The sequence below is a fragment of the Scyliorhinus canicula genome, chromosome 17 (assembly GCF_902713615.1).
Source record: "Scyliorhinus canicula chromosome 17, sScyCan1.1, whole genome shotgun sequence".
Classification (NCBI taxonomy): Eukaryota; Metazoa; Chordata; class Chondrichthyes; order Carcharhiniformes; family Scyliorhinidae; genus Scyliorhinus; species Scyliorhinus canicula.
The window spans coordinates 2,122,184-2,136,312 of record NC_052162.1 but is presented as its reverse complement, the minus strand read 5'-3'; the positions used below and the strand labels follow the sequence as shown (position 1 = coordinate 2,136,312).

At 48.1% G+C, this 14,129-nt stretch overlaps 1 protein-coding gene across 4 annotated transcripts in view; it reads left to right on the top strand.

The window, feature by feature from the left end:
- The window catches only part of LOC119951396 (rho guanine nucleotide exchange factor 6-like), a 208,987-nt gene that overhangs the window by 12,817 nt on the left and 182,041 nt on the right, over positions 1 to 14,129 (top strand). For 3 of the 4 annotated variants that reach the window (XM_038774539.1, XM_038774538.1, XM_038774535.1), the window contains one exon: positions 4,262 to 4,349. The gene's annotated coding sequence lies outside the window, so the exon portion shown is untranslated. Of the gene's footprint in view, positions 1 to 4,261; positions 4,350 to 14,129 lie in introns of those variants that run through there. The other variant, XM_038774537.1, reaches the window with a different exon arrangement.

Here is a 14,129-nt window from a genome sequence, read left to right as displayed (position 1 = left end):
TTCCGATTTCTCACCCACCAATTTTTCCTTAAATCAATTTAAGTGGTCCTCTTACCTCATGGCCAAAAATTAGATCAAAAGGACTAAATTTGGTAGACTCATTAGGTACATCCCTAATTGCAAACAGTACGAATGGAATTCTGTTATCCCAATCCTCTGGATAATCGTGACAATACGCCCTCAACATTCTCTTTGATGTCTGATGCCACCTTTCTAACGCTCCCTGCAATTCTGGATGGTATGTAGTTGATTTAAATTGTTTTATTCCTAAGCTATCCATAACTTCTTTGAATTTTAAATTTTTTAAATTTTTATTCCGTTTTTATTAGGAGTGACAAAAATTACAACTTTAAAAAGAACCAAAATTGGACACAATGATTGCACCTCAGAGGCAGGTTGGGCTGGATCCCGTGGTTTGTTTGCTCCCTGGGCGCTCCTGGGGTCGGGTCTTGAAGTAGGCCCGGTCGGGCCTCCACGGGAATACAATGTGGAAAGATGTGAGGTTATGCACTTTGGAAGGAAAAATAGACTATTTTCAAAATGGAAAAGTCTTCGGAAATCAGAAGGGACTTTGGAGTCCAGTTCAATATTCTCTTAAGGTTAACAAAGAATAATGCAGCACAGGAAAGGCCCTTCGGCCCTCCAAGCCTGCGCCGATCACGTATCCTATCTAGACCAACCGCCTGTATCCTTCTATACCCCGTATGTTCATGTGCCTATCCAGATAAGTCTTAAAAGGTCGCTAACGTATCTGCCTCAACCACCTCACTTGGCAGTGCATTCCAGGCCACCACCACCCTCTGTGTAAAAAAACTCTGACAGTGCAGCACTCCCTCAGTACTGACCCTCTGACAGTGCAGCACTCCCTCAGTACTGACCCTCTGACAGTGCAGCACTCCCTCAGTACTGACCCTCTGACAGTGCAGCACTCCCTCAGTACTGACCCTCTGACAGTGCAGCACTCCCTCAGTACTGACCCTCTGACAGTTCAGCACTCCCTCAGTACTGACCCTCTGACAGTGCAGCACTCCCTCAGTACTGACCCTCTGACAGTGCAGCACTCCCTCAGTACTGACCCTCTGACAGTGCAGCACTCCCTCAGTACTGACCCTCTGACAGTGCGGCACTCCCTCAGTACTGACCCTCTGACAGTGCGGCACTCCCTCAGTACTGACCCTCTGACAGTGCGGCACTCCCTCAGTACTGACCCTCTGACAGTGCAGCACTCCCTCTACTGACCCTCTGACAGTGCGGCACTCCCTCAGTACTGACCCTCTGACAGTGCGGCACTCCCTCAGTACTGACCCTCTGACAGTGCAGAACTCCCTCAGCACTGACCCTCTGACAGTGCGGCACTCCCTCAGTACTGACCCTCTGACAGTGCGGCACTCCCTCAGTACTGACCCTCTGACAGTGCAGCACTCCCTCAGTACTGACCCTCTGACAGTGCAGCACTCCCTCAGTACTGACCCTCTGACAGTGCGGCACTCCCTCAGTACTGACCCTCTGACAGTGCGGCACTCCCTCAGTATTTTACTGGGTATTAGCTTGGATTATGTTTCCACTCTCTGACGTGGGAGTTGAACCCAGCACGGCAGCACAAGTGGCTAGCACTGTAGCTTCTCAATGCCAGGGTCCCAGGTTCGATTCCCTTCTGGATCATTGTCCGTGTGGAGTCTGCATGGTCTCCTCGTGTTTGTGTGAGTTTCCTCCGGGTGCTCCGGTTTCCTCCCACTGTCCAAAAGACGTGCAAGTTAGGTGGATTGGACATGAGAAATTCCCCTCGGGGCCAAAAAAAAGGTTAGGAGTGGTTATTGGGTTATGGGGATCGGGTGGAAGTGAGGGCTTAAGTGGGTTGGTGCGACTCGATGTGTCAAATGGCCTCCTTCTGCACTGTATGCCCTGTGTTCTAACCCACAGCCCTCTGACTTGGAGACATGAATTCTCTCCTCTGACGCCGAACAAAAGTTTTATAAATTGTGGGTATTTCATAGTTAAGCTCATTCTGCAGGTGCCTCACTTTTGTGTAAAACAGATGATCACAACTGAGCAACCTGCCATTCGGCACGGACGGGTATAAAAAGGCGACCGTTTCCTGCTCTGACCAGTCTGACCCACTTCCCTTTTCCAAGAGGTAGAAATACAGAATTCCCAAGTTTAGAAATACTGCTGTCAGCAAAGTCAATCAACCTGCAAGTGCCTTGGGACTGTCCCTATTTGGACCACTGCGTTAACTGTCTCCTGAGAACTGCTCCGAATACACCAATCCGAGCTAACGGGTTGATTATTGTGCTGGCTATTGAGAGAATGGTACAGATCAATGAGGTTTTATAATTGATTTCCGAAGAGAAAATTTCAAGTGTTTCGCGATTGGCAAATAATACCATAAAAAAAAAGTAGTTTGCATCTGAATTTGCAAGAGCCAGTGATTCAGCGGTCAAACTGTGTTAACGAGCATCGGGCATATGTTTGACTTTGAACTTGTGCAGGTGATGTTCGCTGGAATTGAAATTGCTCATTTGAATTCTCATCCTGGGGGCAGCACGGTGGCGCAGTGGTTAGCACTGCTGCCTCGTGGCGCTGAGGTCCCAGGTTTGATTCTGGGTCACTGTCCGTGTGGAGTTTGCACATTCTCCCCGTGTTTGCGTGGGTTTCACCCCCACAACACAGATTTGCAGGTAGGTGGATTGGCCACACTAAATTCCCCCTTAATTGGAAATAATTAATTGGGTACTCTAAATTTATTTTAAAAAATAAAGAAATAATTATCCAGCAGAAAACGGATCAACCGGCTCCTCACCTTGTTGGTGTTTGCGTAAGTTTTGTGTGTAAATTGGCTTCTGTGTTTACCCATAAACAGTAGTGATTGCACTTCAGAATATTTTATTCACTAAAACGGTTGGGATTTCCTCAGTGTGTGGTAGATGATGTTTTGCTCCAGATTCTCTGTAAGAACCCAAATTGAGCTGACAAATCAGACTTGGTTATAGGATTAATCTGAACATTCGGGGTGTCAAATCCAGTCTTATTTTGTACAAAGACCCTCAAATGGTTAACCTTCGTAGTGAGCTGCGGATGACGAGCTATTTTTTGAACATTTCTGCTGTTTGCGGTGCCCTGACTGAAGAGGAAGGAAACACCGATCAGATGGTTTAAAAAAGAACTTGTTTAGTTGAAGCTGATTCACTTCATTAATCCTTCCTCTCTTCTGCCTGACATTTTAATCGACAGCTAAAGTAATCTTCTAAAATTGTTGGAAAAGTTTGAATGAATATTTAATGCTGAGCTTTTTGTGAACCAGGAAGTTGAGTACAGATATTAAGTGTTGTGTATTTGATGGACAGTGGGTGCATTTTAATGAAAGTAAGATTGAATTATTCCATCGGAAAATGTGTTTTTTTTTTAAAAAGTTGTATTGATGAGCTTTACCAGAATGAGTTGGGCAAAAAAATACCGTGGCCTGCATGTTGAACATTGAATGGTGGTTGAATAACGTGTGGAAAGATCATTGTTATGTTGAGTGATCTCAAGGCCTAGGTCAATAATCCAGAAAATGAGAATTGGAAGGTTGAATTCAGATTTGAGAAACAAGATGCGAGGTGGCACGGTGGTGCAGTGGTTAGCACTGCTGTCTCATGGCGCCGAGGACCTGGGTTCGATCCCGGCCCTGGGTCACTGACTGTATGGAGTTTGCACATTCTCCCCGTGTCTGGGACTTGTGTATCCACTCTCTGACGTAGGGGTTGAACCCACAACCCTTTGACTTGGAGACATGAATTCTGTCCTCTGAGTCACGATTGATGCCTAACCAAGGTTTAATAAATCATGCGTATTTCATAGTTAACTTCATTCAGCAGGTGCCTCTCTCTTGTGTAAAACACCAGAAAATCACAACTGAGCAACCTGCAGTCGGCACGAGCGGGCAAAACAAGGCGGCAGGGTAGATGGATTGGCCTCGCTAAATTGCCCCTTAATTGGAAAAAAGAGAATTGGGTACTCTAAATTTATATCTACAAAAAGAAACAAGATGTGGAATGGTCTCCGCAAAAGTGACCATGAAGCTGTTGATTTATTGTAAAAACCCAACTGATTCACTTCATGTCCATTGTGGATGGAAACCTGCTTTGGGATGGACAATAAATGGTGACCTTGCCAATCAACATCCATGTCCTGAGAATTAATGAATTATGAGAAAGCAGTGAACGTGGTTCTGAATAATGTTTCTTTAGTATGTCTTTGATTTGCTTCTGTCTTTTTGCAGCAAACGTTTGATGTCAACGATCTGTACAAAGGGCAGAACTTCACCAAGGTTTTGAACACCCTTTCGGCAATTAACAAGGCCACTGAAGGTAAGGGACTCCTTGTGCCCGTGATGTTTTACCCGTCCATATTGCCCCATCTGCTAATGCTTATAGATAACTATCTGTGTTTTGTCCATGGCGTGTTGCGTGTTTTGTCTGGCGTTGCATGTTTTTTTCAGTATGTTTTAACGGGCCTGGCCTGCCGAAGGCTGTGAATTGTGCATTTGGTTTGGTTCCAGGTTTGAAATGAGAAGTGAGCAGTTCTTGTTCAGCATGTGGATAATTAGCGGAAGAGCTGTGTTACTGAGGGTGACCAGCTAAACTGCTGCCTTCCCCAGGATTGCACTTACAATGACTTCTAATTGTGCACCGGGGACATTCACTCACCTTCCCTCCTCTTCCTCCACTCCCCAAAACACATGTTGAAGTCATGAGAGTATGTGAGTCTAGTCTGGTCAAGCTGACTGAGTTTAGATTGACTCTGATAGGTCTGCTATTTGGTGGGCTGGCCCCAGGATGAACAAGAATTGCTTCTTCGTTAGTGTCCTTCAGCCGTACCGACTCTGGTGTGTACATGATTATCGTTTTCTCACTTTCTGTTGTCTCAGTGGTTAGTCCTGTTGTTACCTTCACAGATCCTGAGTTACTATAGATAGATAACGTCTCAAAACTCAACTCCATAATACAAACAAAGAACAAACAAAAGAAAAGTACAGCACAGGGACAGGCCCTTCGGCCCTCCAAGCCTGTGCCGACCATGCTGCCCGTCTAAACTAAAATCTTCCTGGGTCTGTATCCCTCTATTCCCATCCTATTCATGTATTTGTTAAGATGCCCCTTAAATGTCACCATCGTCCCTTCTTCCACCACCACCTCCGGCAGCGAGTTCCAGGCACCCACTACCCTCTGTGTAAAAATAACTTACCTCATACATCTCCTCTAAACCTTGCCCCTCGCACCTTAAACCTATGCCCCCTAGTAATTGACCTCTCTACCCTGGGAAAAGCCTCTGACTATCCATTCTGTCTAGGCACCTCATAATTTTGTAGACCTCTATCAGGTCGCCCCTCAACCTCCGTTGTTCCAGTGAGAACAAACCGAGTTTATTCAACCGCTCCTCATACCTAATGCCCTCCATACCAGGCAACGTCCTGGTAAATCTCTTCTGCATCCTCTCTAAAGCCTCCACATCCTTCTGGTAGCGTGGCGACCAGAATTGAACATTATACTCCAAGTGTTGCCTAACTAAGGTTCTATACAGCTGCAACATGACTTGCCAATTCTTATACTCAATGCCCCGGCCAATGAAGACAAGCATGCCGTTTGCCTTCTTGACTACCTTCTCCACCTGTGTTGCCCATTTCAGTGACCTGTGGACCTGTACACCTAGATCTCTCTGACTTTCAATACTCTTGAGGGTTCTACCATTCACTGTATATTCTTACCTGCATTAGACCTTTCAAAATGCATAACTTCACATTTGTCTGGATTAAACTCCATCTGCCATCTCTCCGCCCAAGTCTCTAAACGATCTAAATCCTGCTGTATCCTCTGACAGTCCTCATCGCTATCTGCAATTGCACCAACCTTTGTGTCGTCTGCAAACTTACTAATCAGACCAGTTACATTTTCCTCCAAATCATTTATATATACTACAAACAACAAAGGTCCCAGCACTGATCCCTGCTGAACACCACGAGTCACAGCCCTCCAATTAGAAAAGCACCCTTTCATTTCTACTCTTTGCCTTCTATGACCTAGCCAGTTCTGTATCCACCTTGCCAGCTCACCCCTGATCCCGTGTGACTTCACCTTTTGTACCAGTCTACCATGAGGGACCTTGTCAAAGGCCTTACTGAAGTCCATATAGACAACATCCACTGCCCTACCTGCATCAATCATCTTTGTGACCTCTTCAAAAAACACGCTCAAGTTAGTGAGACACGATCTCCCCTTCACAAAACCATGCTGCCTCTCACTAATACGTCCATTTGCTTCCAAATGGGAGTAGATCCTGTCTCAAAAAATTCTCTCCAGTAATTCCCCTACCACTGACGCAAGGCTCACCGGCCTGTAGTTCCCTGGATTGTCCTTGCTACCCTACTTAAACAAAGGAACAACATTGGCTATTATCCAGTCCTCCGGGACATCACCTGAAAACAGTGAGGATCCAAATAGTTATTGCTTACCTCAATTTTCCACTTTCTCGGCATCAGTGTTGATGGTGTTCACCCTGGGTTTTCAAAGTTGGGAAGGACTTTCTGCAAGTGAAGTTAATGTTTCATTGTACTTACTCTAGGCCTGTGTGACAGGCTCCTGATGCACGAGTCGGAACGCAGCTGGCAAAGTGTGGAAGATAAACTTGTCAGAATCTCAGAGACCAGAATCTGGTAAGGCCCAAGGCCTTGTCAGCTTTTCCAAATCAGGGAAGTTTATTTTTGGTGTTCCCTGTAGTGATTTATACAGTACGGAGCCACATAATGTCACTTTGGGACATGTGGCCACAAGCTCGGTCAAGAGGAAGATTTTGAGGAACGTCTTAAAAAGGAGAAGAGAGACGGAGAGGTTTAAGAAGGAATTCTAGAGCTGAAGGCTCAGCCATTGATGGTGGGAGTGATTAAAGTCGGAAACATGAGTGAGTACAGAATTCGAGGAGTGCAAAGATGTTGGAGGATTGTGGTGTTGGAGGAGATTACAGAGATGTGGATGGACAAGGCCATTGAGGGACTTGAACATGAGGATTGAGGTGTTGCTGGACCGTGAGCCAGGCAAGTATAGGCTGGCAAACACCTAGATTTGGTGCAAGTTGAGATGTGGGAAGCAGAGTTTTGGATGAGATCAAGTTTACAGCATCAATTAAAATGAAACCAGACCCTATGTAAACACGGATGGTGAAATAATTCTTTTAACTGCTGAACCGTCTTAGTGTCTTATATGTTGCAAATGGCTTGGCCATTCATTGTTAGATCTCATGAAGCACTATGGTATCCTGCTGTTCCTGCAAAATCTATTCATTATTCCAGGATCATCCTGAAATGCAAAGACAATGCCCAGCTCCTGTTCTCCACTGTAGACCATTTTCTTAAACCTCTTGCCCCAGTCTCCTCCACCCTCATCTCCAACAGGTAAGTATGAGTGTGTGATGGGCGTCTCTGCCACCATACAGCTACCTGTGCTGCATCCTCCTCCACTACCTGAGGCGGAACAAGACTTTCGCATTCTATTTGACCCTTTGGGGGGCCTGGCAGCACAGCGGTTAGCGCAGTTTCACAGCGGCAGGGTCCCAGGTTCGGTTCCCTGCTGGGTCACTGTCTGTGCGGAGTCTGCACGTACTCCCCGTGTCTGCGTGGGTTTCCTACGGCAGCTCCGGTTTCCTCCCACAGTCCAAAGACGTGCAGATTAGGTGGATTGGCCATGATAAATGTCTTCTAGTGTCCAAAAAGGTTGGGTTGGGTGGGGTTATAGGGATAGGGTATGTGGGCTCAGGTAGGGTGCTCTTTCCAAGGGCTGGTGCAGACCTGATGGGCCGAATGGCACTGTAAATTCTGTGATAAGTTTCTCATCCTGGATATTCTGCACCATCAAAACTACCGACTTTCATCTGTGTAACATCATCCCTCTCCATCTCTGCTCAGTATGTCTGTTGCTGAAACCCTCTTCCGTGTGCTTTTATTATTTCATAGATTCAGAATTCCAACAGTGCAGAAGGAGGCCATTCGACCCATCAAGTCTGCACCGAACCTGTAAAAGAGCGTCCTACCTAGACCCCCCCCCCCCCCACCCCCGCGCCCTTACCTGTACCCTCACCTATCTGCACATTGTTGCACTGTGGGAGGAAACCGGAGCACACAGAGGAAACCCACGCAGATGTGGAGAACATCCGCACAGTCACCCGAGGTCGGAATCGGACACGGGTTTCTGGTGCTGTAAGGCAGCAGTGCTAACCTCTGTGCCACTATGTAACTTGACAATTGCAGCACTGTCCTGGCTAGCCTCTCCTCTTTCACCCCCGTAAACTTGAGATAATCGAAAACCCAGCTGACCGTGTCCTAAATCGGTGTTTTTAAAACTTTTTTCCGGGGTCCCACTTTTACCAACCAGCCAACCTTCACGACCCATGCCGGGCGACCTTTGCGACCCATGCCGGCTGACATTGGCACAATTAATAAATCCATACCTGAAAAAAATGATCTTTATACTGCTTTGTGCCTGATTTCAGCTTCCTCTTAATGGGTTGTTTACCAGAGGCCCCGGAGCTCATACCACCAGTGTTTTGTCCTGTTGTGGATTCTCCTGAGCCACTCTCTCCAGCAGGTTTAGTTGTGAGATCCTGGCCTGTTTGTGTCTCCGGCCCGCTTCCTTATGACAAAATGATCCATTAAAATTTTATTTGTTTGCTGCTGACAAAATGGAGGAATCGCGCCCAAAGCACGTGACGTCAGCGCTCGGGGTGTGTGACCTCTCTGCCTCGCTTCAGGCAGGAAGATTACATTGAATTTTTTTTTAAATCTCCTGCGTCAGCGCGCTGATGTCAGGAGGAGGCGGTGCTTCTCGTGTGGTTGTACGCATGTGCACTGATGAGCAGGCACGCATGCACAGTGCGCCTGCATTTTTTTAATAAGGTCGTGGCTGTCATTTTCAAAGCTGCTCGGAGCCGGCATCGTTACAATCCGGCTGCTGCGGCTGTTGGGCGTGAATCCACGCAATTGGGAATGCTGGAGCAGCTAGAATTTACTCTGGGACCCTCCCGACACCCACCCACGACCCACCCACGGGTTGCGACCCCTCTTTGAAAATGCCTATCCTGGGCAGCACGTTGGCACAGTGGGTTAGCACTGTAGCCTCACTGCGCTGAGGTCCCAGGTTCGATCCCGGCACTGGGTCACTGTCCATGTGAGGTTTGCACATTCTCCCCGTGTTTGTGTGGGTTTCGCCCCCACAGCCCAAAGATGTGCAGGATTGGCCACACTAAATTGCCCCTTAATTGGAAAAAATTACAGGGTAATCTAAATTTATATTTTTAAAAATGCCTATCTGAAACCGCACCAAGCCCTGTTTGCCCATTTATTCCTGGGTATTCCCTCCCAGTCTGATTTTAGAATTTTCATCCTTGTTTTCAAATCCCTCCGTGGCCACGACCCGCCTATCTCGGTCATCTTCCTCCTCCACAAGTCTTCGAAGTCCCTGTCATGTACCAACTCTGGCCTCTTCAGCACCCCTGACTTGAAACATCCCTTCAGCTGCCTGGGCTTCTGCAATTCCTTCCTAAACCTTTCGGCCTCCTTTAAACCCAACCTCCAGACACTCTTTCGGCCGTCTGACCTGGTATTGCCGCATGTCACCCGGTGTCAGCTTTCGTTTGATAGTTGCTCCTGGCAATAATTTTGGGATGTTTTACAAATGTGCTACATGAATGCATATTGCTTTATTTTAGAGTGGGGCAAGTCCCATGTTGAGAAACAAAGCCACACTATTTAATGAAGGAATAATCATTCCTTCTGCTCGGTTATTCTTAATTTGTTTGGTTTCTTTTCCTGTGTTCCTGTTGGGTGGGTCGATTGCTACTGCAGGATTTACTGCTGCTTTTTTGGAAAGTGAGGTAATGGAACAGTTGTAATTAATCTGCGGAGTTCATCCTTGTAACATCAGCGTGCTGCTTCCCAGAGACGATGTCATGAGTGAGCTTGCAATTAATTAGTTACTGGCTGGATGAGAATACCTGTGGAATATAATCTAGTGTTGAATCTGGTAATGCACGGATTCACCAGATCAAAATTAAAACAGTGCAGATACTGGAAATCTCCTGCTGGACATACTCAGCAGGTTTGGCAACATGTGTGAAGAGAGAGAAATAGAGTTCTTCAGAGCTGAAGATGAGTAGAAAGAGGGGGGGGGGGGGGGGGGAAGGTCAGGTGGAACAAAAAAAAGTCAGGGAGAGGTGGGGGGGGGGGGGGGGGGGGGAAGGAAGAGTAAATGTAAAGATGACACAGAAGAAAAGTAAGAAGTCTTACAACACCAGGTTAAAATCCAACAGGTTTGTTTCAAACACGAGCTTTCGGAGCACAGCTCTTTCCTCAGGTGAATGGCGAGGTATGTTCCAGAAACATTTATATAGACAAAGTCAGAGATGCTGGACACTGCTTGGAATGTGAGCATTTGCAGGTAATCAAATCATTACAGATCCAGGGAGAGGGATAATCACAGGTTAAAGAGGTGTGAATTGTCTCAAGCTAGAACAGTTGGTAGGATTTTGCAAGTCCAGGCCAGATGGTGGGGGATGGATGTAATGCGACATGAATCCAAGATCCCTGTTGAGGCCGCACTCGTGCGTGCGGAACTTAGCTATTAAGTTTTTGCTCGGCAATTCTGCGTTGTCGCGTGTCCTGAAGACCGCCTTGGAGAACGCTTACCCGGAGATCAGAGGCTGAATGCCCTTGACTGCTGAAGTGTTCCCCGACTGGAAGGGAACATTCCTGCCTGGTGAGTGTCGCACGATGCCTGTTCATTCGTTTTCGCAGCGTCTGCATGGTCTCGCCAATGTACCAAGCTTCAGGACATCCTTTCCTGCAGCGTATGAGGTAGACTATAGACATAGACATAGAATAGACATAGAACAGTACAGCACAGAACAGGCCCTTCGGCCCTCGATGTTGTGCCGAGCAATGATCACCCTACTTAAACCCACGTAACCCGTATACCCGTAACCCAACAATCCCCCCATTAACCTTACACTACGGGCAATTTAACATGGCCAATCCACCTAACCCGCACATCTTTGGACTGTGGGAGGAAACCGGAGCACCCGGAGGAAACCCACGCACACACGGGGAGGACGTGCAGACTCCACACAGACAGTGACCCAGCCGGGAATCGAACCTGGGACCCTGGAGCTGTGAAGCATTGATGCTAACCACCATGCTACCGTGAGGCCGTGAGACCACTATATTGGTCGAGTCGCACAAATATGTGCCGCGTACCTGGTGGCTGGTGTTACCACGTGTAATGGTGGTATCCAAGTCGATGATCTGGCATGTCTTGCAGAGATTGCCCTGGCAGGGTTGTGTGGTGTCGTGGTTGCTGTTCTGAAGGCTGGGTAATTTGCTGCAAACAATGGTTTGTTTGAGGTTGCGCGGTTGTTTGAAGGCCAGTAGTGTGGGTGTGGGGATGACCGTGGCAAGATGTTCATCTTCATTGATGATGTGTTGAAGGCTGCGAAGAAGATGTCGTAGTTTCTCCGCTCCGGGAAAGTACTGGACGACGAAGGGTACTCTGTCAGTGGTGTCCCGTGTTTGTCTTCTGAGGAGGTCGGTGCGGTTTTTTGCTGTGGCGCGTTGGAACTGTCGATTGATGAGTCGAGCGCCATATCCCGTTCGTACGAGAGCATCTTTCAGCATCTGTAGGTGTCTGTTACGCTCCTCCTTGTCTGAGCAGATCCTGTGTATACGGAGGGCTTGTCCATAGGGGATGGCTTCTTTAATGTGTTTCGGGCGAAAGCTGGAGAAGTGGGCTTGCGGTAAAGCGAAGTGCTGAGGTGACCGTCCTTGATGGAGATGAGTGTGTCCAAGAATGCAACAGAATTTGGCGAATAGTCCATGGTGAGTCTGATGGTGGGATGGAATTTATTTGGTCCCCATGGCTGTTCCATGCATCTGGATGAAGAATTTGTTGTCGAAGGTGAAGACGTTGTGATCTAGAATGAAGCGGATGAGTTGCAGAATTGCATCTGGAGATTGGCAGTTGTCGGTGTTGAGAACTGAGGCTGTTGCAGCAATGCCGCTGTCATGGGGGATGCTGGTGTAGAGTGCTGAGACATCCATTGTGACGAGGAATGTTCCTGGTTCAACTGGTCCATGGGTCCTGAGTTTCTGTAGGAAGTCCGTCGTATCGCGACAGAAGCTGGGCGTTCCTTGTACGATGGGTTTTAAGATGCCCTCGATGTCGCCAGAGAGGTTCTCACACAGGGTCCCATTTCCTGATATGATAGGACGGCCTGGTGTGTTGGCCTTGTGTATTTTCGGGAGGCAGTAGAGATCTCCAACACGGGGAGTACGTGGGGTGAGAGTACGTAGGGTTCTCTGAAGGTCTGGATCCAAGGTCCTGATCAGTCTGTTGAGTTGGCGGATGTGTTCCTTGGTTGGATCTGCGGGTAACTGTCTGTAGTGTTCCTGGTTGTTGAGTTGTCGGTATACTTCTTTGAATAGTCCGTTCTATTCCGTATGACGGTGGCCCCTCCTTTGTCTGCTGGTTTGATGACGATGTTGTGGTTGGTTTTGAGAGTGCGGATGGCGTTGCGTTGTGCTTGGGTGACGTTCGGGGCTGCCTTGTGAATGCGACTGATGAATCCGGCATTGACACGACTCCTGACGACTTCAACATACATGTCGAGTCCAGGGCAGCGGCCTTCCGGAGGGGTCCAATTCGACTCTTTCCTTTTCATTTGCTGCACCGCAGATCTCTCGTTCTGCTGTTCCGGTTCATTGGTCGTCTCCTTGGGTTCGCTGTCGGCCTCTTGGGGTCTGTGGAAGAATTCCCGGAGCCTCAGTCGCCTGATGAATTCCTCCGTGTCTGCCGTGTGACTGATGGGGTCCATTTTGGTGGTGGTGCAGAAATTGAGCCCTCTGCTGAGGGCTTCGATTTCATCTGGTTGAAGGGTGTAGTCTGACAAGTTGACAATAGATTTCCCTGTATTGTTTTTGACTGTGGTACTGGGGGAGGCTTGGTTGCTGCTGGTGGTGATGCCGAGTTTCTCAAGCTTCCTGTTCTTGGTTTGCATATAGGTGGCATAGTATCGTTGTCTCATCTGTTTGGCGGTGTTACGCAGCTGGTCTGCTGTGTCCTGAGCACAATTTGAGAATATGGCCTCTATCTTGGTTTCCAGGTTGCGTCGACTGCTGTAGAGCTGGTGTACGAGGTGTTTGAGGAGTGTAACAGAGGTGCGGCGGCAGAGTCTTTCAGCGTAGTCGGTGTTGTAGGTCGACTTGAGTGGGTTTGTGATCTGTAGCCCTTTCGGGATCTTGTCTGCTTTTTTGCATCTTTGTAGAAACTTTGAAGAAAAGGCAATTGGAGGGGTAGTGGTGTGGTAAATAAACAAAGCTCTGGTTCAGAGTGAGTGTTAATGGCTGAATGAATGTGTGAAAGCAAAGCTATGAAAACGAGATGCAGACGGGAACTTTGAAAGTAAATATCAAAATGGAGGAAAGAATTCACTGTCTGAAGCTGTTGATTCCATGTTGAAACCTGGAGGCTGTAACGTGCCTCTGGAAGATGAGGTGATGTTCCTCATGCTTGTGATGGACTTCACAGGAACATTGCAGCAGGTTGAGGACAGAGAGGGGTGAGGGCAGGTGCGTTAGAGCGGCGGGTGCGTGCGAGGGGGACGTGTGTGCATGTGAAAGGAGGTGCGTGTGTGTATGTGACATGCGTGCGTGTGTCACGTGTGTATGTCGGGTGTGTGTGCGTGTGTTAGCGCGCGTCATGAGAGCGCGCGCTTCTCACTGTCACTGTCTCACTGTCGCATTGGGGTGGCGTGTCACACTGGGGGTGGGTGGGTGTGTGTGTGTGTCACACTGGGGGTGTGTCTCTGTCCACGGGGGTGTGTGTGTCACTATGGGGACGGGGGTGTGTGTGTCACTATGGGGATGGGGGTGTGTGTGTCACTATGGGGATGGGGGTGTGTGTGTCACTATGGGGATGGGGGTGTGTGTGTCACTATGGGGATGGGGGTGTGTGTGTGTCACACGGGGGGGGTGTGTGTGTCACACACGGGGGGGGGTGTGTGTGTCACACGGGGGGGTGTGTGTGTCACACGGGGGGGTGTTGTGTGTCCAC